The following is a 24,825-nucleotide window of genomic DNA, read 5'->3' as shown; positions in this document are numbered from 1 at the left end:
TTGTGGAAAAGGATGTTGGAAACCAAGAATGAAATGTGTGTAAATGCACGAATGTATCACAATGCCGCCGAAAAGTTTTTGAACACTGTTATATTCATAGGATTTTGTTTCTACACATTTGCAACGCAAATTCTCGACCTGTGAAATTTTTTATATGAGGCTGTCACTGTAATGCAAACTGGTGTCGTAAACATTTCAGTAAGAAAGTTAAGTGACCACCTTCACGTAATGAGTCATGGGCACCCAGCTGCGTGACAGTCACCTGGAAAAAAGCCATTAGTGTGTGCCTTTCAGAGGCACAGGTGGAAAAAAAAGAGGCCATTGTCCTCGCTATTGATATTCCTTTGTAGAAAGCATCGCAAATACGACATGCTCAAACTTGAAAACATATGATTATACTGTGGAGCTCTTAATTTATGATATTTACTAAAATGCCTCACGAAAAAATGAGAAACATTTCATGGCTATTGATTGTTGAGAGAAATGCCATATGGCTTGCTTTATGTATTTATTTACTCATTTTGTTTAATATCTAGTTTCTAGCTGCACTGTAGCATTGATTAAAATAAAATTTAATAGATGTACTAATATAGTTATTTTATGCCTACAGATCCAGTAAATTATAAATTTATGATCTACTTTCAAGAAAACGAGGGCACATAAATAGACATTTCCCTTCACAGGAATTCCATAAATAATTTTTTTACGATTTGGTAACTTATCTACTAGTGTAAGTTCTCGTGATGCATCACCCTAGTGTTAAGATGTGACATAGGAATTAAACATGGCCATTTTTACTGTAATATTTTTTCTCCTTGAGCTATGTTATATTTAAATATAAGTTATAGCATTTGCTGCTGCTGTTTGCCAGGCACAGACCTACTGAATTTCACTTTGAATTACTCTGTTAAGCCAGTTTTACTACTGATTTATTTTTCTTGTTTGCTGCACATTGCCTTATATTAGTTGTAACATTGCAATTGCTTTGTCAATTTCTATAATGCTGCTTGCTTTGCAAATCTGCATTTTTTTGTCATTGCTGTTTGTGTTAATTGTTTTGTGCTGCTGCATTGCCTCGTCCCTTAGTTTAGCATCTGAGCTCAGTAGATTTAAGTTAGCTTAAGATGGGGCAGGCCATATAAGAGAACAAGTTGTGATGAATTGGAAGAAATGCATTTAGAAGCTATAAGAAAATGGTTTGGCCAAAAATGTATTTTGAAAGAGGATATGAGCCAAAAAAGTAGGGTATAGGGACAACAGGTTTAGGTAGGATTTTCTTGGAAATAAATGATGAGGTAAGATAATGGAGAATAAATAATGAGGTAAGAAATATGTGAACATATAAATACAGAAAGTATGCTTGGATAGGATTTTTTTGGTGGAATCAAATGTTGAAATAAGACGAAAGATCTATTGAATGAAGTTTTGGGTTGGACTGCAGCACCAAATGTTACACTGAAAACAAACCCTGCACTTTCATTTTGTGTTATTCTGCTATGTGTTTGTGTACCCTTGTTTATTTGTGTTTTTCCTGTGTTTATGTGTTTAGCTGATGAGAGTTATGTTGTAGAATTTTTCTAATACTATGTTATTTACTTTGTAAAGATGTTTAGACATTATTTATCTGTTCTGGTTTGTTGCTCACGTGTGAAGTTGATGTTTCAAAAGTTATTCTGATCTTTTATGTATGTACTTATGTCATAATTCCTGTAACACTGATGTATATGTTATTTCGATTCTTTTCTAAAACCTGTACCACAAATGTTATCTGTATTGTTATGTTCTTTAATGATGTATTTTGTACCTTTGTAATTGTATTCGTATGTTATAAAATTGTAATTGACACCAGTTCATCATATTATTAACTTGTAAGTTCCATTTCACTGCACACGTTTCTGTTGGTCATAGTATATGAACAATATGTGAGAAGTAGGGACTGTTAGTGTTTGCACATGTGTTAATAATTCAGCAAGGGACTGGATAACAGCATTGCTGGTTCTAACGACAATTCCAAAAACTTTGTGCGTGCACAAGTGCTGGTTATGGACTTGCTATATTGTCCACAAGACTCTTCGATGGTGATTGTGCACCTGCACAGTCCCAGCAGATGGCTGCTGGCCATCTCTACAAGGACTACAATGGGTCTACACCTTTGATGATACACCAATACCATTAGTTCTACAAGGACTACAGTGGGTCTACACCTTCGCTGACTCACCAGTACCATTATTTCTACAAGGACTGCAGTGGGTCAGGACCTCTGGTGGCCCACCAATACAGTAATCTCTAACAGGACTACAGATTGCGTTGCGCTAAAAATATTGTGTGTCAGTTTAAGGACAGTCATGTATAATTGTTCTAAGGGGATGTTTCAAAGTTCAGTAAGAAGCTCCGTACTGAATCATTATAAAAACTGCAGAGTACAGACCAGTCCACAGGTGACACAAAATTTGGAGTTTCATTTAACCTTCCCACAATCACATGTAGTGATATGAACCGGCTTGCTTTATGACACTATTTTCACTTTCACAGGATCATTTTGAAATAAGCAAAGTTCACTTAACACAGCCCCGCGTGCAACAGCCACAAAAAGCCGTATCTCAGTGCTCACAACTTTCAGGCGAAATGAGCTCCAGTTCACCTATTGCACCGTTGTATGTAACACTGAGGCTGAACTCGAGCACAAGAGCACCAGGAAACAACATTATCAAAAAATTACTTTGAGTGTGATCCTTTTAGTCTATTGAAACCGTTCCTCGCCTTCCTGCAGTGTGCAACCGGAGACACGACCGACTCCAACAGGTTGTTGTGGATACTCCAGCGCCTCCCACGTCCATCCGCAGTCGATGCTCGCGCCAATTCGGCCAGGGTCGTGGATTGACTTTGCTTCGTGCAGAAGTGCTTTCCTTGGTGTGTGAAACAGAGGAATACGAAGCAAAGAGAAAACGTGGATGGGAAACTAGGGACTTCCAGCCACACAGGGCATCGGGGAGGTACAACGGCGAAACATAAAAATTTGCGGCTACCGGGAGTCAAACCAGGAGCCACTGTTTCTCTCGAACGGTTAGCTTAACTGCTTCCGCCCCTGGGCTCGGTCCCTGAGCGACCCAAATGCCCAACCTATTGATGGCTGCAATGCAGTCCCGCCGGCCCCAATGACGAACCCGGTGATTCTTAAAGATGTGTCCGGTCTTCCACTTGAGTCCAGCTACCTGCCTCCGTCCACGTCTCTCTCCAGCATGGCTATGGTGATGGTATGCCATTTGTTCCACAATGACCACTCTCTGGTGGCACCATTACCACACAGGCCAGAGCAAGAGCTTTGGCGTGAGGGATAATACCCAACACGGCATAGTCGCCCCCTTCCACCCTTCTCCCTCCACCCGAAACTGCAACCACAACTTCAACTGTAATTCATCAAATTGAAGAGATCACCAGTCGTCACAAAGCTGCACATATACTGTATCAATACCAGTTTTTAAGGTGTTCTGCGCTGAGAGAAGTGTTCCCTGCGTTCCTTAACAGTAAACAGAAGGAAATTAGTCCTTAAACCTGGGTAACAACCCGCACAAGAACCTCGAACGTCACCAGTAGCATGGCAGGAGGTTACAAGTCAGTCTGGCCTTCGCCCTACTCAGCTCATCGCACTTCTTAAGATACAAAGACCGATCAAAAAGTTCGCGTTTGAGGGCGTAGCTGCAGCGCCTACACAATGTAGCGCGACTTCTATGCGGGTATAGTCAGTCGATTAATGTGACAGTCGTGGCTTTCCCACATGCGTGCGGTAAATGCTGAAACGTGAACTATGGCGACATCATTACCAAATGGCACCAAATAGGATAAACGTAATGTTATTATTTTGTTGGCTGCCGAACGACAAACACCGGTAGACAGCCAACGAAGAATGAAGAATGTATATGGGGCAGCATTTCTGTCGCAAACGACCGATGTGGAATGCTGCGCCTAGTTCCCTACTGGTCACACGATTCGACACAAGACGCCAGTAGATCTGGGAGTTACGCAGAAGCTACGCCAACTCAAGTGGGTGACACTCGAGCACCCGTCCTATACTTCTGATCTCTCCCCAAGCGATTATCACGTCATTCGGTCCCATGAGAAAGTCGGACGAGTATGTTCCGCAGGCAGTTACGGACTTGTTCACGCAGCTGGACAGGGTGTTCTACCAAATAGGTATTTTCGAACTGTTGCAGCGGTGAGGAGATTGCCTCAATGTTCACGGCAATTTCATCTTATTGGCTTACCGGTTCGGGACTGTACGACCTTTGAAAGGAAATTTCTTTCCCGCACTTTATACATACGATCCTGTACCTCATACGGTTTAGAGTACCTTCCATTCACACGACCAATCACTCCTGAAATACTCCTTCACTCCACATTAGAAACACTCAATGCTTCTCTCGGGAGACTGACGTCAGGTGTTCTGCAGGCAATAACCTTGCGTGCTGGGCAGCCTGCTGATAGAGTCGTCAAGCAAATGCATGGGACAGTGACGCACAGGCCCTGAACCCATGACCCTCAGGAGACGCCCAATGAGGTGGTCCTCTTTTCGTGACATCGGCATCATCAGGTCTGCCAGTGACTCGCAGACCACCAGGTAGCGGAAGATATGGCCAAGATTGGAGAAAGCTGCTTGGCCCACGTGGGAGCGATGGCCAGCATGGACTATGTCTTGCCGTCGCGGAATTCGAAGACAATTAAGGTCTGAGAAGGGAGTATTTACAGAGTTGCTGCCCTGCTTTCGTTTTAACACGTAAGTGTGAGGTCACATGAGTGACCAAGGCTGCACAGTGTTTGACTGTGCCAAGTGGAGATTCACCTCGCCACTGCAGCGACTGGGGCCTAGCATTGTGCTTCTTCAGAAATATTCCAGCCCCAGCAGCAGGATTTCATGGGCAGCTCGCTCATCTCGACACGGATTATGATGTGTGCAGAGAGGGGTTTTGCCACGACAATTTAAAATTTGGCGACGAGGTCCTTTTCCTGGAAGTATATACAAGTAGACTTTCCTTTTGACTTTTTAATTCTCCGTAGACACAGGGTAGTCATAAACAGTTTGAGAAGTTTGTAAAGGTGTTGCAGGGAGAGCTATGGTGACAAATAATTGTTAAAAAAAAAAAATTCGATACCTTGCGCTGTTCCCGAGTTATTTAACGCTGTAGTTAGCCAATCAGGTGGTCGGGCGCGAATTCTAGACATCTGCGAGAGACAGTGTCGCTAAACTCATTCTTTAATTGGTTTCCTCAACCGAACAAATGTAGCTTTTGCCCATATAGCTTAAATTAATTACTTGCAAAAACGACACTTTTTAACAGGTAATGAATATTGGAACAAGTGTTAACATAGGGATCCACAGACGTCTGTGCATTACCGCATTCTAGAGAGTGAAAGAGCTTCAATTTGCCCATGCAACGACCTGACTCACTAACTACAGTGCTAAATAGCTCAGAAACGATGCAACGTATCGAATTTTTTTCTGATCAATTACTGGTCAGCACAACCTACACTGCAACACCCTTAAGAACTTTTCAAACTAACTGACCTCTCTGTATGATACATATGGTAAATTCATTTCTTGAAAGTTAATTTTTGGAATTCAGTTAGCCGCCAAGCTGTAACAATTAAAACTGCTTACAAAATCTAAGGAAAGTTTGTTTATAACTGCACGATTTGTTATTCACTGAATAAGCACAAAAAGAATGCAAGCACCAAATAATTTTTTGTGAAATGAAACCTAAAGCACGGTTTCACAATTTTTCTCATGTCTTTTGGTCTTTCAAGCAATGCAGTAATTCATTTTTTCAATAATCGCTGTCATGTAGAAGTAGATTATTTGTCCTTTTCTTGAAAATTAATGTGTTAAATGAGCTAACAAATAGAACAATTAATTTGGAATCAAATGCTTCCCAGGCTTGTACAACTGTCTTTAGCAGTACTACAAATATAAATGCATAAGTTCAACATTGCTCTGATAGCGGGTATGAGACAAATAACAACGTTTCACCAGTGTAATAACGTTAGCACACAACGGGCGGATTGTCAATTACGTTATGCGAATTAAATGTATTTACATTTCGTGTTTCGTTTTACGCTAAAAAGTCCTTTGTGATTAATACTCGTACTTTTCCACTCAATTAATGTGTAGAGTATTTCAATTACAGCCGTACAAATGAAAATTACTAATTGGATCCGGCTGACAACATTGATCTGGATAATAAAGCATAGCGGCTTACGGCCCAACATAGATCACCCTTCTCGGCACTGCGAGCTTCGAAGTTGTAACGTTGGAGTAGCAGAATTGATACTGAACCCCAATAAATGTCAAAACACCAACCGATTGGTTGTCTTCTAAAAATTTCTGCTGCAATGCAGAGGAGTTCAAGTTAAAGCAGAAATCAGCCAGGGCATGGTTTGATGACAAATGAACGACACCTCAGAACCAATTTTTGACAACTTGAAATTCAATGATGAGCCAAAACATTATCCCCGGCCATTTAAGAAGCTTGTTCGCCTGTCTTTGGAGCGAAATACATTACTAATTCTACGTATCAGGGATCCGACGGTTTGTTGGTAGGTTTGTGGCGGTATATAGCATTAGAGATCTACGCAAAGTTCGTGTGATTCGCATAGAAAACGGGCCGTTGATTTGCCTGTGCGGTGATGGCGCCCGGCAACGACCCAGATGCCTTAAAAAAAAAAAAAATGGTTGAAATGGCTCTGAGAACTATGGGACTTAACATCTGAGGTCATCAGTCCGCTAGAACTTAGAACTACTTAAACCTAACTAACCTAAGGACATCACACACAGCCATGCCCGAGGCAGGATTCGAACCTGCGACCGTAGCGGTCGCGCGGTTCCAGACTGTAGCGCCTAGAACCGCTCGCCCCCCCCCCCCCCCCAGCCTTCTGGCCCAGATTCCTTCCATAGGATTTACATCAGGCGAATTTGGACGCCGAGACATCAACGCGATTTCATTATAACGCTCCTCAAACCACTGTAATACGGCTATGGCTCTGAGACATGAACAATTGCACTGCTGAAAAATGACATCGCCGTCCGGGAAGACATCAAGCATGAAGAGATGCAGGTGGTTCGCATCTCTCAGCGTGTCTTCGATTACCACCACATGGCCCATGCAAGCGCAGGGGAATGTCTCCCGCACCATAATTATGCTCCCACCAGCATACGTCCGTGGCCCGCTGCACATTTCGATCCGCCGTTCACCTCTATGACGCCGTTTGTGGAGACGACAATAGACCTAGTGTATCAAAAACGTGATTCACTCAGAGAGTCGACACGTTTCTATTGATCGACGGTGGAATCCTGATGTTCCCCTGCCCACTGCAGTAGTAATTGACGATATCGTTGGGTGAACACGTGGGGGTGGTCTGCTGCGGGCGGGGCTCTATGTTCAACAATGTACGATGAAAGGTGTGCTCCGAAACACTTGTGTGTGCACCAGCTCTGTGCTCATTGCAGAGACGCCACAGATTATCATAAATTCTACTTTACAGAATAGACAAGACACCGAACCCCACATTCCGTGAAGAGTCATCTGCATTCAGCCATTTAGCGCTTAGTCGTAGTTCCACTGTCCTTATACCCCTTTCGTGGATGCTGTAGTCAGTAGCACTGAACATCCGACCAGCTTCGCTGTTCTCTAGATACTCGTTCACAGGCTCTGCATTATATTAATCTGCCCTTTACCAAAATCGCTAAAATGTAAGTGTCGTGTGACTAGGACCTCCCGTCGGGTAGACCATTTGTCGGGTGCAAGTCTTTCGATTAGACGGCACTTCGGCGCCTTGCGCGTCGGTGGGGGATGAAATGATGATGATTAGGACAACATTACGCCCCTAAGCGGATAAAATCTCCGAACCAGCCGGAAATCGAACCCAGGCCCTTTGTATTGATAGTATGTCGCGCTGACCACTTTTTTTTTTTTTAATCTCATTTTGTTCGCTTTTGTTCGTTGCATCTGCTCGGAGCGGACGTCGTAAGACATCCGTTTAAGTTTTTTGTTGATCCATTAACTCTGTTTTTTTACGAGGTGCATTCAAGTTCTAAGGCCTCCGATTTTTTTTCTCCGGACTGGAAAGAGATAGAAACATGTGCATTGTTTTAAAATGAGGCCGCGTTCATTGTCAATACGTCCCAGAGATGGCAGCACCATACGGCAGATGGAATTTTACCGCCAGCGGCGAGAATGAGAACTGTTTTAAATACTTAAAATGACGACGTTTTCCTTGCTTGAACAGCGTGCAATCATTCGTTTTCTGAATTTGTGTGGTGTGAAACCAATTGAAATTCATCGACAGTTGAAGGAGACATGTGGTGATGGAGTTATGGATGTGTCGAAAGTGCGTTCGTGGGTGCGACAGTTTAATGAAACAAGAACATCGTGTGACAACAAGCCGAAACAACCCCGGGCTCGCACATGCCGGTCTGACGACGTGGTCGAGAAATTGGAGAGAATTGTTTTGGGGGATCGCCGAATGACTATTGAACAGATCGCCTACAGAGTTGGCATTTCTGTGGGATCTGTGCACACAATCCTGCATGACGACCTGAAAATGTGAAAAGTGTCATCCAGGTGGCTGCCACGAATGGTGACGGAAGACCACATGGCTGCCCGTGTGGCATGTTGCCAAGCAATGTTGACGCACAACGACAGCATGAATGGGACTTTCTTTTCGTCGGTTGTGACAATGGATGAGATGAGGAAGCCATTTTTCAATCCAGAAACAAAGCGCCAGTCAGCTCAATGGAAGCAGACAGATTCACCACCACCAAAAAAATTTCGGGTAACCACCAGTGCTGAAAAAATGATGGTGTCCATGTTCTGGGACAGCGAAGGCGTAATCCTTACCCATTGCGTTCCGAAGGGCACTACGGTAACAGGTGCATTCTACGAAAATGTTTTGAAGAACAAATTCCTTTCTGCACTGCAACAAAATCGTCCAGGAAGGGCTGCGCGTGTGCTGTTTCACCAAGACAACGCACCTGCACATCGAGCTAACGTTATGCAAAAGTTTCTTCGTGATAACAACTTTGAAGTGATTCCTCATGCTCCCTACTCACCTGACCTGGCTCCTAGTGACTTTTGGCTTTTTCCAACAATGAAAGACACTCTCTGTGGCCGCACATTCACCAGCCGTGCTGCTATTGCCTCAGCGATTTTCCAGTGGTCAAAACAGACTCCTAAAGAAGCCTTCGCCGCTGCCATGGAATCATGGCGTCAGCGTTGTGAAAAATGTGTACGTCTGCAGGGCGATTACGTCGAGAAGTAACGCCAGTTTCATCGATTTCGGGTGAGTAGTTAATTAGAAAAAAAATCGGAGGCCTTAGAACTTGAATGCACCTCGTATTACAGAGGCCAGCTAACCCTGTGACCAAACACGCTGAGCTACCGTGCCGACACCACTCAGCTACCGGGGACAGACACCAAAATCCTTTATCTCAATGGATTTCCGGATTTGCAGCCTGTATCTTCGCTGGGTGATCCTCCATCCGTATCTGCTCAGCTTACACACTTTAGTTACCGAAACGTGATCGCAACGCCACCAGGAGGCATCCAACATCGTAGAGGGCAGTGGTCGTTATGCTTTGGCTTATAAGTGTATATAATTTCTTGGCGTGAATGAAAAGTATTTGCGGCTTAAGCGTGCAATTTTCTCAGTCCGACATAGAGATGGCAATGATAATAATCGAGTATACAAACACCTTTAATTTAGTACAGCTATTCATGTTTACCACGCTTCCTAATAAAATTTGGAGTCCATTTACGCCTATCCGAGACAAAATTTATTAATTTTTTCATTTACTCGAGCTGGCTTTAGAGCTATGTGTGCTATCTACAGTTGTTTTTATTTTATATAAAGAATCACATAACGCTAGTACTTATTTTGTTATTGGAAGCTTCATCAGTACCATATTTACAAGCAGCTACAAGAACACATGCGCGTACGACCGAAACTTCGTCTTTTCGTTGTAAGACAAAACGCTAGTGTAACAAATGAACGCAATGGAGAAAAAAATATGTTCTTTAATATTATGGTATAATGGCAGACAACCACGTGGAGTTTCAAATGCTGTATAAAGAATTTTACATGTAAAACTAACAGCACGAAGTAACTAAAAACGATATGTCAGGAAGAAAAAAGAAAACACAGAGGGTAGAACATCACGCGCTGAAACACGTATAAGTATACAAAAATTGAATACATTGTGTTTCGCATCAGTTGGAAATTCTAGTAACTGGAAAAGTATTTTTTAGAAGGTGCTAATAAACTAATAACTTAATTACTTCCAACTTCATTGTTATTACTGCTGTATTAACTTTAATTGTAAAATCTGTAAAACGGTTTCATGGAATGTTTGTATGGCTTGTGTGAGAAAACCACGTGGAGTTTTAAAAATTCTTGTTGCTTACTTAAGATCATTCCTCTGTCCACGAAAAGTATGGCGATACTCAAGATGAGGCAAGTACATCTCCAGTTCCTCGTTTTGTATTAATTACTGTAGTTCTCCAAGCTTGATGCTGCTTTCAATCGCATCATTCAGAATTTACTTCTAAATCTGCATCTACTACATATACCGCGAAGATACTTTTAGTAGCGATAACTGGTCCTAGCGCTTGAGAAGAATGATTGTCGACTCTGTACCGGCTCGAATTTTTCTAATTTCTGTTGTCATGATCATTACGCGAGAAATAAGTGGGAGGAAGCAGTATGTTATATGACTCTTTCCGGAAAGGGCTCCCTAGAAATTTCGCGATGCTCAGTGGCTGCCTTGCATCTGCCAATGAAGGTTTTTTGAGCATCTCCGTGACGCTCTCGCGCCGACTAAACGATCACGTGACGAAATGTGCCACTCTTCTTTGGATATTCTCTATCCCTTCTATCAGTCCCATATTGATGAACAGTACTCACGAATCGGTGGAAGTAGGGCATTATAAGCCTCTTTCTTAGTGGATGAGTGAGAGATTCTTCCTGTGAATCTCAGTCTGACATCTGCGTCCACTCCTACTTGTTTTATGTGGTCATTCCGCTTAAAGTCTCTCTAGATGATTACACTTACGTACACTATGGTAGATACTGTTTCCAGCAGTTTCTCACCGATAGTGTACTTTTAGGGAGGTAGATTTTTTTCTTATGTTTGCGCAGTATGTTACACAGAACGATCAGCGAAAATATAGAGACCACGTACTTAAGGCGTGTAGATCCACCTCTGCAACGCAATTCAGAAGTGATTCTGCGTGCCATGAATTCGACAAGGACTTGAATGGCTTTCAGAGGTTTAAGGCAGCAGGTGCCTACGCATAGGTCACGCACTTCCAGTTATTTAGTGGCAGCCGGTGTTTGGGTGCGGAGCTGGAGCCCGACAGCGTCCAGGTTGGGTTTCATCGAATTAAGATAACCTGAATTTGATGGCCAAGATATGAACATGAGTTCACTATCATGCTCCTAAGATCATCGCAGGTGATTCTGGTCTTGTGACTCGGACAGTTATCCTGCTGGAAGAAGTCATCGCTGTTGAGGAAAACATTAAGCATAAGGGGTTCCAGGTGGTCGCTAATACTGTTCACGTAATCCACAGCTGTCTTTGGTGACTACCGCTGGCCTCTTGGGTACCCAGGTGAATGTATCCCATAAAATAATACTGCACCCACCGGCCTGCGTCCTCGACACGCTGCATGTTTCGACCGGCCATTCGCCTTGATGACGGTGTGTGTGTACACGACCATCGACCTGGTTAAAACAATAAACGTTATTCACCCGACCAAGCGATACGATATCATTGATCCGCAGCCCACACTCGGTGATCCTGTGCTGACTGTAATCATAACTGACAATGTTGTTGAGTCAATATGGGAACACGTAGGATCCTCTGCTGCGGAACAACATGTTCAACATTGTGCGCTGCACGATGTGCTCCAAAACACTCGTGCCTGCGTCAGCACTGTGATCTATCGTCAGATCTTCCTCAGATCCACAGATCTTCGCGTCACCTACTTTAGCCGGTGGACAAGTTTCCGATCCCTACGTTCCGTAATGAGGATGGACTTCCAACTTATTGTCGCCTACTCGTGATTTCAGCATTCTTCAACCACTTTCCCTAAAAGCTCACGACAATTTCACTCGATCAGTCGACCGGCTTCGCCATTTGTAAGATGCTCACTCCCAGGCACTGGGCCACAAGAATGTGGCTTTTATCAAAGTCGCTTAAGTCATCAAGTTTCCTCATTTGCGACACTTATCGTCCTTTGTATGATTCCCCATTCGTTCCTGCTTCGCTCATATGACTGTCTTACCGCGTCACGTGCCCTCAGCGCCAACAGGCAGCATACAACCTCGCGGTGAGCAGTTGGTTCAAATGGCTCTGAGCACTATGGGACTTAACACCTGAGGTCATCAGTCCCCTAGAACTACTTCAACCTAACTAATCTATGGACATCACACACATCGATGCCCGAGGCAGGATTCGAACCTGCGACCGTGGCAGTCGCGCGGTTCCGCCTAGAACCGCTCGGGCACCGCGGCCGGCGCGGTGAGCAGTGGTCATAATGTTTGGCCTCGTCAGTGTATATTACGTACAGGCTCAACTGCCAGAGCCCGCACCATTCATTTATCCTCTGCAAGTCATTCTGGCAATCGTTACTGCCTTCCGACCTTACTAGTTTGTTAAAGACACATCATATGCGCACAGTCTTAAAACATCGTGTTTCCACGTCCAGCTGTTGTGGCGGATCACGTAAATTTACGTTTCCCGTTCTGTTTGCATTTTTAACACCCGTTCCTCATGCCAGTAACTATTCCAATTCAAGCAAAGGTTATAAATGAGTTGGAGGGTTGTATGTCCCTGGTAGCTGTGTGGTCAGCGCGACAGAATGTCATACTTAACGGCCCGGGTTTGATTCCCGACTGGGTCGGAGATTTTCTCCGCTCAGGGAGTGGGTGTTGTGTTGTCATCATCATCATTTCGTCCCCATCGACACGCAAGTCACCGAAGTGGTGTCAACACGAAAGACTTCCACCAGACGAACGGCCTATCCGACGGGAGGCCCTAGCCACACGGCATTTCAATTTAAATTGGAGGGTTCAGAGCAGTGAACGACAGTATAAACCTGTTCTTGTCTTTTAATCAATACCGCCAAATAGCCAGTATTGTAGTTGTTGCCTTGTGCCGTACGGCGCGAAAACAATTGACGGAAAGCGAGATTTTTACGAACTGTTTGTGGACAGTTCTGGTGTTCTAAGTGTTTCAAATTATGTTACTGATAGTGGTCGTGGAAGTAAAGAAGTAAACAACACAGATATAAGCAGTCAAAATGAAATGATTTTGACCGATTTAGATGACGAAGCTTCTGACAGCTGGCAGAAGAAGCACAAGATCATGCCAGTTAGAGAATCCAGGGTGTAAAAACCGCTCCGAGTGATATTAGTAGCGTTACAAGCACTGTGGAGTTACAGGGTGTATCAGAAAGAATCATCCGATTTAAAAAAAAATCATGACCATTATGTTATCTGAGATGTGTATATGAGCGAAGTACTGTTGGAAAGAGCAAACTCTCGCATTTTACATGGTTTCCGCTAGTTAGCAGCAGTGTGCGCCCACTTCAATTCTAGTAAAAATTGCTGTCGGGACAACAGAAAGCATTTTGTGTTCCACATTTTGCACAGTGCGTGTCAGTAATAACTGTTCAGTGTGACTTTCAAACTAGGTGCAGTGTCGATCCTCCTACAGCACAGAGTACTAGACGGTGCCGTTAACACTTCCGAGAAACAGGTTATGTATATAAGGAAGTCGCCAGGCCGCCCCCGACTGTCTGACACAGACGTCGAACGTTTCTCCCATTGTTTCACAAGGAGTCCATAGAAATCCGTTCGCCAAGCAACTCGACAGCTCAACATGACCCGATGTCTGTCTGACGTGTGTTTCATCGATTTTTACACATGAAACCATAAAAATTCTGCTACTGCAAGCTCTTCGTGAAGGAGACAAACAACAATGGTGGAGATCTGTAATTTCTTTCTTTGCAAGATGGAGGATGACAGTTATTTTTCCACGCTTAGTGTTTAGTGACTTAATTGAGAAGGGTAACCATCATAATGTGAGAATAAAGTTGTACAAAAGTGTATGGTCCATTTATCTTTGCCGAGAACGCTGTTACAGGAAGCACATATCTCGATATGCTTGAGAACTTTCTTCCTCCCAGCTGGAGACTGATTGAAACGACTTTATTTACCAACAGAAGACGAATTATGATGAAAGACAGACAAAGCGACAGAAAGACATCAAAAATAACTTTTCGTTTTCAAAGTCGTACGTGAGACCCACAATCGGTAATCTGATGTTTATCAATTTATGGGAGAATACTGTAATCCAAATGTTGTGCACCGGCTTCAGAACGGCCACATACACAGTGACAAGAAAAATTCACGCGTTAGTTGTAGATATAGTTCAAGCAAAACGTAGCTTTCGCCAATCCCTTTGCATGTTGGATGCTTTGTGAGCACGGAATTATGTTTCGACATGTTAGTTAACTCCAACAGTTTATTACTGTCCTCTTTTAAGCTTCTCTCACAGTATGTTGAACAAAACCGAGATGTTCCTTGACTTCCTGATTTCAATTTCAGTTTTGAGTATCTTGGCACTGATTCCAGAACAACCATTTCGAAATTTTTTCAAGATGATTCCAGTCGAACCTCTGTATTTAAAGATCATTTTCTCAAAAACACCTGTGCGCGTGTTTCATGTGTCTGATTCCTGCAAGGTTACGCAGAGATCTTTCTCTACGAAGTTCTCCGTCAGAACATTAAAGCTCTAAAAGTGCCTGTATTTGATGATTTAAGTTAGAATCTAACGCTTGAACTTAGGAGGCGAAGAAACCCTTTTACCGAGAGCTTCACAGATTAATTTTACCTTCTACTTTCCACAGTAAGCTGAATAACAAAATATTTGTACAATTACATACATTGAAGGAGAAATGGGTTTTTCATTTGTTTTACTTTCAGTTACATTTATGTGCAAAATTTTTTATGTTAGTACATGAATATACAGCTTATTGAGTTGTTGAATTTCAGATTCGTTTTTCTCTTTTCTTCACAGCTAAGGGTACTTTCTGTGAAATAACTGGTAATCTTTTCCACGTAAGAATGTTGGTGCTCCTTGTAACTGTTGCTATATCCAAACATGCTTCAGTAGAAATGATGGTGAAAGCGTATATCCTCAAGTTTCAGAAAACTCCGACGATCTTACAATATCTTTTTGTAGTTGGGTCCGTTATTAATACAAATCTGCTTCCTCAGATTCTTCACTGAAATTCTGTATTTGTGCTGATTAATCGTCACTTACCGAACGTCCAGTGCTACAATTTAGAGTACAGTTAATTTACACCGGCAACGGCCTTGCCGCAGTGGATACACGGGTTCCAGTCAGATCATTGAAGTTAAGCGCTGTCGGGCGTGGCCGACAATTAGATGCGGGACTATCCGGGCCGCCATGCGCTGTTGCCATTTTTCGAGGTGCACTCTGCCTCGTGATGCCAATTGAGGAGCTACTCGACCGAATAGTAGCGGCTCCGGTCACAGAAAACCATCATAACGACCGGGAGAGTGGTGTGCTGACCCCACGCCCCTCCTATCCGCATCCTCCACCGAGGATTACACGGCGGTCGGATGGTCCCGGCGGGCCACTTGTGGCCTGAAGACGAAGTCCTTTTAATTTACACACCTGCAAATTGTGGAGTACAACGATTATTATTTGTACGACAATGACAGTTTGATTGCAGTTCATGCGACGAACACTCGAGCAAATTATCTCCCGTAAATGAACTGAAGACGAATAGATTGTACTTATACCTACAGCTGTCCACCCTGGAACATGAATCATAAATCGCGTAGACCGGGCTGGGTCGTCAACAGCAAAGGCACAACTAACCCTACCCTTGGGGTCACTTACTGGTCACGTCATCTGACAGTTCTGTGAAACAAGAACACTTTCAGGTGAGGAAATTGAAGTAGAAAACCGGACTAAGTTAGGCAATGAATGAACTTGTCAAGTTTTTCTTTTGGATTCTCCAATTATGTTGTCCACCTAGCACCATTTACTAGATTCTAAAGAGCTCAAACTTTGCACATCAATTTTTACATGAAAGTGAATGACATTAGTGAGTAGATCTACAAAAAATATCCAAAATTAGCAAAAGTGTCATACATGAGCCATCCAGCTTATTTTCATTAACTTCTCCATTACTTTTGAAGGATAATATTACTTGTTGGCCCGTTGCTGATATACATAAGAGATGTGTTGCAATGTAAAAATCTTTTAGGAGGTGTGATAAGAGAAGAGACGAGGAGTTTCTCCACAAAATCGGGGAGGAGCGGAAGGTATCGGAAACACTGACAAGAGGAAGAGACAAGAAAAACACATTAAGGAACAAGCTCTATGGCATGTGAAGAAGCTACAGAGTGTATACATACGCTATAGGCCAAAGTGCCAGGTTCGGATAGAACAGAATTCCCGTTTTATGAGGAGTACCCTGTGGCATAGACCCCTTACTCCTCGCCCAGCGCAAAGTCCCAAGCTACTGAGGAAATAAAGTAGGTGACACCTGTACATAAGAATGCTAAAAGAACAGACCAGTAAAATTAAGCATCAGTATCCTTAACAAAGGTTTGCTGCAGAATTATTGAAGATATTCTCGGTTCGAATACAATAAATTTTCTTGACACCGATATATCTCTGCCCAAAAATCAAGACGGACTTAGGAAGCATCATTCATTCAAAACTCAGATTATCTCTTTCTCACACGATATCCAACAAACCAAGAATGTAGGGCAACAGACAGATTCCATATTCCAAGATTTCCAGAAAGCGTTTGGCACAGTGACGCAAAGAAGACTTTTAACAAAGGTAAGAGCATACGGCTCGAAAACTTGTTAAGTTATAAAACCCAGTACGTTGTCCGCGTCAGCGAGTGTTCATTAGAGACAAGGTCACCGTCAATAGTATCCCAGGGAGAACTGCTCTTATTGTCTGTATGTATAGACAATCCGACGGACAGCTTGAGCAGCAGTCTGCAGCCGTTCGGTGATGAAGCTGTGGCTTACGGAAAGGTCTCATCGTCAAATGACTGTGGGAGGATACAGCGTATCTTAGAAAGAACTTATTGTTTGTGTGATGAATGGCATCTTGGTCTAAATGCATAAAAATTTAGGTTAGTGCCGAGTGAGGAGATCACCTAGTTACATTAGGGTGGATCAAAGCAAAGGAATACATAGAAAAAGTTCACAGCCGGGCTGCTAGATGTTTTGCCAGTAATTTCGATGGCCACCAGCATCATAATTTGCCGTCACATCTGTTTATCTTCTTTCGCAGAGCGTGCAAGTTTGCTATCTCTTTGTTGTGTGATAAGGAGTGAAAGTACAACACCTTGTTCCCTACTCGTGTTTGTTAAAGCTTGCTAGTATTGAGGAAGTAGACGTAGATTTGAACATTTACTTATTGTGTTCTCCATTTACATACTTTCCTTACCACTTTACATTCCCGTATTCTCGTTGTAACAGTTCTGACACTAAATGTAGCACTTCTGCTACTAAATGTAACTGGGATTTCTCTTTTGATGCTAGTCACTTGTCAGGATGAGCATTACTGCAATGGGCATTTAATTCTAAAACATTATGTCAGGGTGAAAATACTAAATAAATTAATTTGTTTCTCTTAACAACGTGTGGGCAGGGTGGGTTCTTCCTTGGTTCGGGTATGAGGTAGAATGAAACTTGCATGGGGGCTTAATTAAATATAATGCAAATAATTTTGAAATTTTTTAGTCGCTGTATGTCCGATTACGAAGTCTCGTAAACGGTTGGCCCTGACCAGTTTTTGTACGCAATCTGACTGCATAGAACAACAACAAGAATGAAATGAAAATTTCCGTTAACACAATTAATTAATTAAGTCCCCAGCAACTGCAAAACCTTTGAAAACAAAGCACAAGTATAACTGTTCTGTGTGTGGAAGTATGACTCAACGTACACATCTGGTACGGTTCTTCTTCTATAAGACAAGAAATTTCAAATACCATTTATACTGAAGTGATAAAAAAAAGTTAGAAATACTATAATTGCGCAAGAAAACCAGAATTACACTCTAATACAAGAACACAAGCCAGATGCTTTGTTGACTGAACCTGTAATGACGCATTATTTACGACATTAAAATAACGAAAAAAAAAAACAGAATTTTGTTACCTTCATATATATTGACGAAAAGTACTCTGATCATTACAATATCTCCATTAGAGCAACATCTGCTGTCTATCCCATCAAACAACTGCATAAAACATGGAACAAGCACTCTCCACTACGACATCTCAGCAAGCACACTACTACGAGTTCTCGACAAGCACTGCCTACTACGAGTTCTCAACAAGCACTGCGAGTGGAGGCGGCGGAATAAAACTCTTTGGTGCAATCTCTGGCGCTGTGGCTCAGTGTAGCCACCTTTCATATGCCCTTCCTCCACGGGCCAGAATTTGATGGTATTTTTGAAAGCATTGGTGGTGAAAATACCACCAAATTCGTCCACAAAAATACAGACAAAAATAAAAGATAATATTAATACGTAAATATCACATAATTAGATAAAATTTCGGCTTTGCACTGACCTTTCAATAACCTAATATATAAAATACAGTAAGCAATACAAATTCTTTCATACATGTGACTTTACATAATAATTTACACAATACACAAAAAATCAGTTTATTCAAATGTTCACATAAAAGGCTTTTAAGTATCAAAAAAAAAAAAAAAAAAAAACAAGTAGTTGATAGTTCCAGCAGGACCACCCAGCAATGGTCAACAGGTGCAAATACCAACAAGTGACATCATTTTAGTAGAAGCAGTTCATCAGTGGCACCCAGCAATGTTGAACAGGTACAGACACCAACAAGTGACATTATGTCAGTAGAAGCAGTCCATCAGTGGCACCCAGCAATGTTGAACAGGTGCAGACACCAACAAGTGACATTATGTCAGTAGAAGCAGTCCATCAGTGGCACCCAGCATTGTTGAACAGGTGCAGACACCAACAAGTGACATCTTTCAGCAGAACCAGTTCCATTAGTGACACCCAGTAATGTTGACAGGTGCAGACAGCAACAAGTGACATCTTATCACTGGTTGAGCAGTTCCAACAGTGGCACCCAGCAATGTTGAACAGGTGCTACAGCAACAAGTGACACCATTTCAGTAGAAGCAGTCCATCAGTGGCACCCAGTAATGTTGAGTAGGTGCAGACAGCAACAAGTGACATTATTTCAGTAGAAGCAGTCCATCAGTGGCACCCAGTAATGTTGAGCACGTGCAGACACCAACAAGTGACATTATTTCAGTAGAAGCAGTCCATCAGTGGCACCCAGCATTGTTGAACAAGTGCAGAGACCAACAAGTGACATTTCAGTAGAAGCAGTTCCATCAGTAGCACCCAGCAATGTTGAACAGGTGCAGACACCAACAAGTGACATTTCCGTATAAGCAGTTCCATTAGTGGCACCCAGCAATGCTGAACAGGTGCAGACACCAACAAGTGACATCATTTCAGTATAAGTAGTTCCACTAGTGGCACCCAGGAATGTTGAACAGGTGCAGACACCAACAAGTGACATCATTCAGCAGAAACTGTTCCATTAGTGGCACCCAGCAATGTTGAGTAGGTGCAGACACCAACAAGTGACTTCATTTCAGTAGAAGCAGTTCCATTAGTGGCACCCAGCAATGTTGAACTGGTGCAGACAGCAAGAAGTAACACCATTTCAGTAGAAGCAGTTCCAATAGTGGCACCCAGCATTGTTGAACAGGTGCAGACAGCAACAAGTGACATTATTTCAATAGAAACAGTTTCATCAGTGGCACCCGGCAATGTTGAACAGGTGCTACAGCAACAAGTGACACCATTTCAGTAGAAGCAGTCCATCAGTGGCACCCAGTAATGTTGAGCACGTGCAGACACCAACAAGTGACATTATTTCAGTAGAAGCAGTCCATCAGTGGCACCCAGCATTGTTGAACAAGTGCAGAGACCAACAAGTGACATTTCAGTAGAAGCAGTTCCATCAGTAGCACCCAGCAGTGTTGAACAGGTGCAGACACCAACAAGTGACATTTCCGTATAAGCAGTTCCATTAGTGGCACCCAGCAATGCTGAACAGGTGCAGACACCAACAAGTGACATCATTTCAGCATAAGTAGTTCCACTAGAGGCACCCAGCAATGTTGAACAGGTGCAGACACCAACAAGTGACATCATTCAGCAGAAACAGTTCCATTAGTGGCACCCAGCAATGTTGAGTAGGTGCAGACACCAACAAGTGACTTCATTTCAGTAGAAGCAGTTCCATTAGTGGCACCCAGCAATGTTGAGCAGGTGCAGACAGCAAGAAATAACACCATTTCAGTAGAAGCAGTTCCAATAGTGGCACCCAGCATTGTTGAACAGGTGCAGACAGCAGTCCATAATATTCACTATCACTAATCACACTGTTCATCAGATTTTATAAGCAGAAATTAAGCATGTCCTAGTGGCACCAATCATGTAGAAAAAGTGCAAGTAACAGTCCATAATATTCACCATCACTAAACAGACAGTTCATCAGAGTTCATCAGAAGAAATTAAACATCTCCTAGTGGCACTCATCATGTTGAACAAGTGCAGGTAACAGTCCATAATATTCACTATCACTAATTAGACAGTTCATCAGCAGAAATTAAACATTTCTAAGTGTCACACATCAATGTTGAACAGGTGCAGGTGTGAACAACAGTTTGAATGCACACACAATTGCTTTTACAAAATTATTATCAATGCTCTTACTCTAAACATACAAATTATAATAAACACACAAATGATATCAGGATAATTGTCATATTAACTAATACAATACACAAATAACAGTAAACCTATAATATTTATGGGTGTCAGTGCAAGCCACTACAAACAAGTAAGATAATATTTAGGAGATAGGTCGGTACCAATTTGGGATTGGGAAAGGAAAACACACAAAACACACTCACTCATCTTTCGTCCACATTAGTGCTACTGTGTAATTGAATAGCGTTAACTGTGTAAATGCAATTCTGTCAAAGGTTTGATGTTCGACATGTGTATCAAGTAGTAGTGGCAGCAATGTGTAACAGTCAATAATAATTAAGTCAACGTCATAGTCATCATGTCAAGACCAATGTTTGCCAAGCCAGATCAAAATGTACAGTTGCTGAACAACTGTCAGTGTGCCAAGATATGCAAATGCTTCCTCTCTCCAAAAAAAAGTATGTACTGCTTATTGATTTAACAAAGTGTGTGTAGACAATCCTTCTTCCACTTTCGTGTTCCAGTCTGCCATCTTCATCCTCCTTGCTCCATATAAACCAACAAAAATAAATATGCTCCTCACTTACTTTACCTCTTATCCACCAAAACTCCAATAATCATCAGCATCACATAATCTCAATACTTCAATAATACCTCTTCAATACGTCGATACATATAAACCTTATTACCAATATCATTTCACTTCCATAGCAACTCTTTCCTCTAGTCAGTCTCCTCGAACAAGTACAGATAAAATCCTAGTGCAAATTTCAGTTCATCATGCCATAAAATCCGAAGACACAATGTCCACACACAACCTCTGTGTAGTCCACCTGAGCCAAATCTTCTACTCATTATGAATTATAAAATACATTTTGGTTACCTTGTCCATCATTAAAGAAAAGAAATGCATACATGACCTCTAACAGCCTTTAGTTCGAATAATTCTCAGTAATTAAGTACGATTACGGAGTGTGAATGATCATAATATTTCACAGTGTGCACACCACTTCAAGAATCATGGCAGAAGCAAACATGTGGAGTATTTTTGAGCCAAGTGTCACTTGCTATTTCAATTGCTCACGAAGAATGCAGTGTAACAACTGTCAGTGTTCTAACCCTAGTGTTGGTATGTCATGTCGTTAGCTTCCTTCCTATTGGCATAAATTTATACAGCTTTCATAAAACCTCCAGCTCATGTGACTTCAATGAAGTTTCTTGTACTAATGTCGTTCGTCGAATTATAGCAGTTCATTTTCTTATCTTAGAAATATAAGGCACTGAGCGTAAGCAAAACATGCAATAGCGAATAAATATACCAGTGGAGAACAGAATGTCAACAAGTGGATGCAGCACAATTCTTACAACGAGGCTCTGCCAAGCGAACAATCTATAATTAATACAATAGTGTGACCTACTCTCTATGTTCGTACGCAGTACATCAGCATTTCTATATACCAAATCAAAGAGTAGTTATGACAACAAAACAGAAATGTGTAAATATGCAATCCATAAGCAAGGCAGAAAATATGTTATCTAACATAATAAACAGGTCATAAGCATCATATCAGCATAAGCAAATAAATGTTCATATGTAATCTTAATACGTAAACATGAAGGCGCAAGCAGATAAATCACAAAGTGTAACTTACACACATAAACATAGTCAGCACAATTAATCAGGTGACAATTATAATTTAAATAAATAAGCACAGCAGGCACATAAAAAAATAATGTGACATCAGTGAAAAAGCATAGCAGCCAAGCGATGCATAATATACATAAGTAACAACCCTGTTCATTAATCAATTATTGTCAATATCAGTTAACACGAAGTATGAATCACGTAATCGCGAGCAGCTAATTACGTCTAAAGTACGTACCTAAGTGGAAATATGTTACCTGAAAAATAAAGTCAATTAATAGTTACCTTTTTAGTTTATTAGTTTCTTCTTAGAAATTACATTCTTCCTGAAATTTTCTCGATAGCAAGTCGTCATAACATCGGACATGCACAGAATTTACCTGAAGTTCTTAAATATTTTATAGAACCGTATCCTGAAAAACACTGAACGTTAATAACATAATTCATCAAGTCACTATAGCTTTATACTGAATTTAATCGGAGAAATTAGACTGTGTATTTGTTTACAGCTGTCAGTGCATTCGCACTGAGCGCTCGATCAGCTGTAGGCGCGTGACGTGGGAAGTAATTGTTTGCGGTCAACGACTGCCTTGTGCGGCGCCCAGACTTGACTGTTGCTTTGAGTATGTGCCGCCGCCAAAACACAGCGCGGTATCCTTGTATTCTCTGCATGTTTACATGTAGCTGTTAGTTTCTCTAAAGTATGTCATTCCACAAAAATTTTTCAAAAGTGTATCATTCCACAAAAATTTTAACGTTAGATATATGATGTATTCCCTTAGAACGTCGAGATTTAAGAGTTTCTATTTCAACAGTGTTATCATGAATAATTTTGCGAATTCTATATGGACCGTTTTAAAGCAGAAAAAATTTGCGACACAAGCCTTTTCCTTTGTGAGACAAACGATGAGACTTACTTAACACCTTTTGACCAACTGACAAGGTTTTTAAACGACCAGGGCGCTTAGCTGATATCTCTCTTCTAGCAGCCGCAGATGCAATATTTTGCAGAGCCAGGTTCACAACTTCAGAATGCCGCAGTTTCCGTGTAGGCGGAAAAGGAACGATTTCAGAAATGCGATTTGTCGGAGCTTTGTTTTTTAATATCAGTATAGGCGGTAAAGAAGTTGAGTCATTAGGAAGTTCATTCAGAATGTTTTGAAAAATATGAAGATACTGATCCCAAATTCTGTGATTCTGATGACAATAAAGACGACACAATTTATTGATTTCCTTCATCCATCTCTCTGAAGCATTAGATTGAGGGTGAAAAAGTGAAATGAAGATTGGTTTGATCTTACGACGCCGTAGAGTACGAAGCCAAATTTTAGAACGAAACTGTGGTCCATTATCTGATATAACCTTATCAACATGACCCACTTCTTTAAGAAAATGTTTGATGAAAGCGTTAGATACTGAACGAGCTGTTGCTTTCCGTAAAGGTGTAAAACACCCATATTTTGATGTCAATTCCACTGCTACCAAAATGTATGCAAAACCATTAGTAGAACGAACCACTGGACCGAACAAATCGACTGCAGCCATCTCCTTTAATTTCGCTGGAATGATAGGAAACAACAGTGCTCTGTGAGAAATAGTTGGCGGCTTAGCCTTTTGACATAATTTGCATTTGGCCAGAACAGATCGAATACGTTTTTCCATATTACTGAAGTAGCAATTTTCTCGTAATTTATGAACGCATTTTCTGGGACCAAAGTGTGCATAACTGAAATGCGTATACCAAATCAATTTATTGACCCACTCATCAGGAATACAAACTAACCAAACAGAGTTGTCAACCGATTTTCGTTTAAAAAGAACTCTCCAGATAGTTCGCAAAAACGAGGTGTGGCCAAATCGTCCTATCTAACAAAGCATCTAAGAAAATAATACAGACACTAAGGAAACTACGAACATCACGTTTTGTGGTAGGAACAGCATAATTACAAATAGCGTCTAGTTTCTCTGGATCAGGAAGAATACCTTCTGTGGAAATAATGTGACCGAGGAATTTCACCTGAGAACGACCAAATTCAGATTTTTCTAAGTTCACTGTAATGCTTACTCGAGCAAAAATACGTAATAATGAATCCAAAATTTTGTTGTGTTCACTCCAAGAACGTTTAGCAATAAGAATGGCGTCAACATATGAAGTAATATTGTCACGAAGATAAACAGGTAAAATTTCGTTTAAACTACGAATGAGTGCTGCAGAAAATATAGTAAGTCCAAACAGTAATTTCCGAAATCACTTTTGGGTAAAATAGTCATATCCGGGTAATCTTTA

This window comes from Schistocerca serialis, chromosome 4 (assembly GCF_023864345.2).
Source record: "Schistocerca serialis cubense isolate TAMUIC-IGC-003099 chromosome 4, iqSchSeri2.2, whole genome shotgun sequence".
Lineage (NCBI taxonomy): Eukaryota > Metazoa > Arthropoda > Insecta > Orthoptera > Acrididae > Schistocerca > Schistocerca serialis.
The sequence above is the reverse complement of the archived record's forward strand: the minus strand, read 5'-3'. Positions refer to the sequence as shown.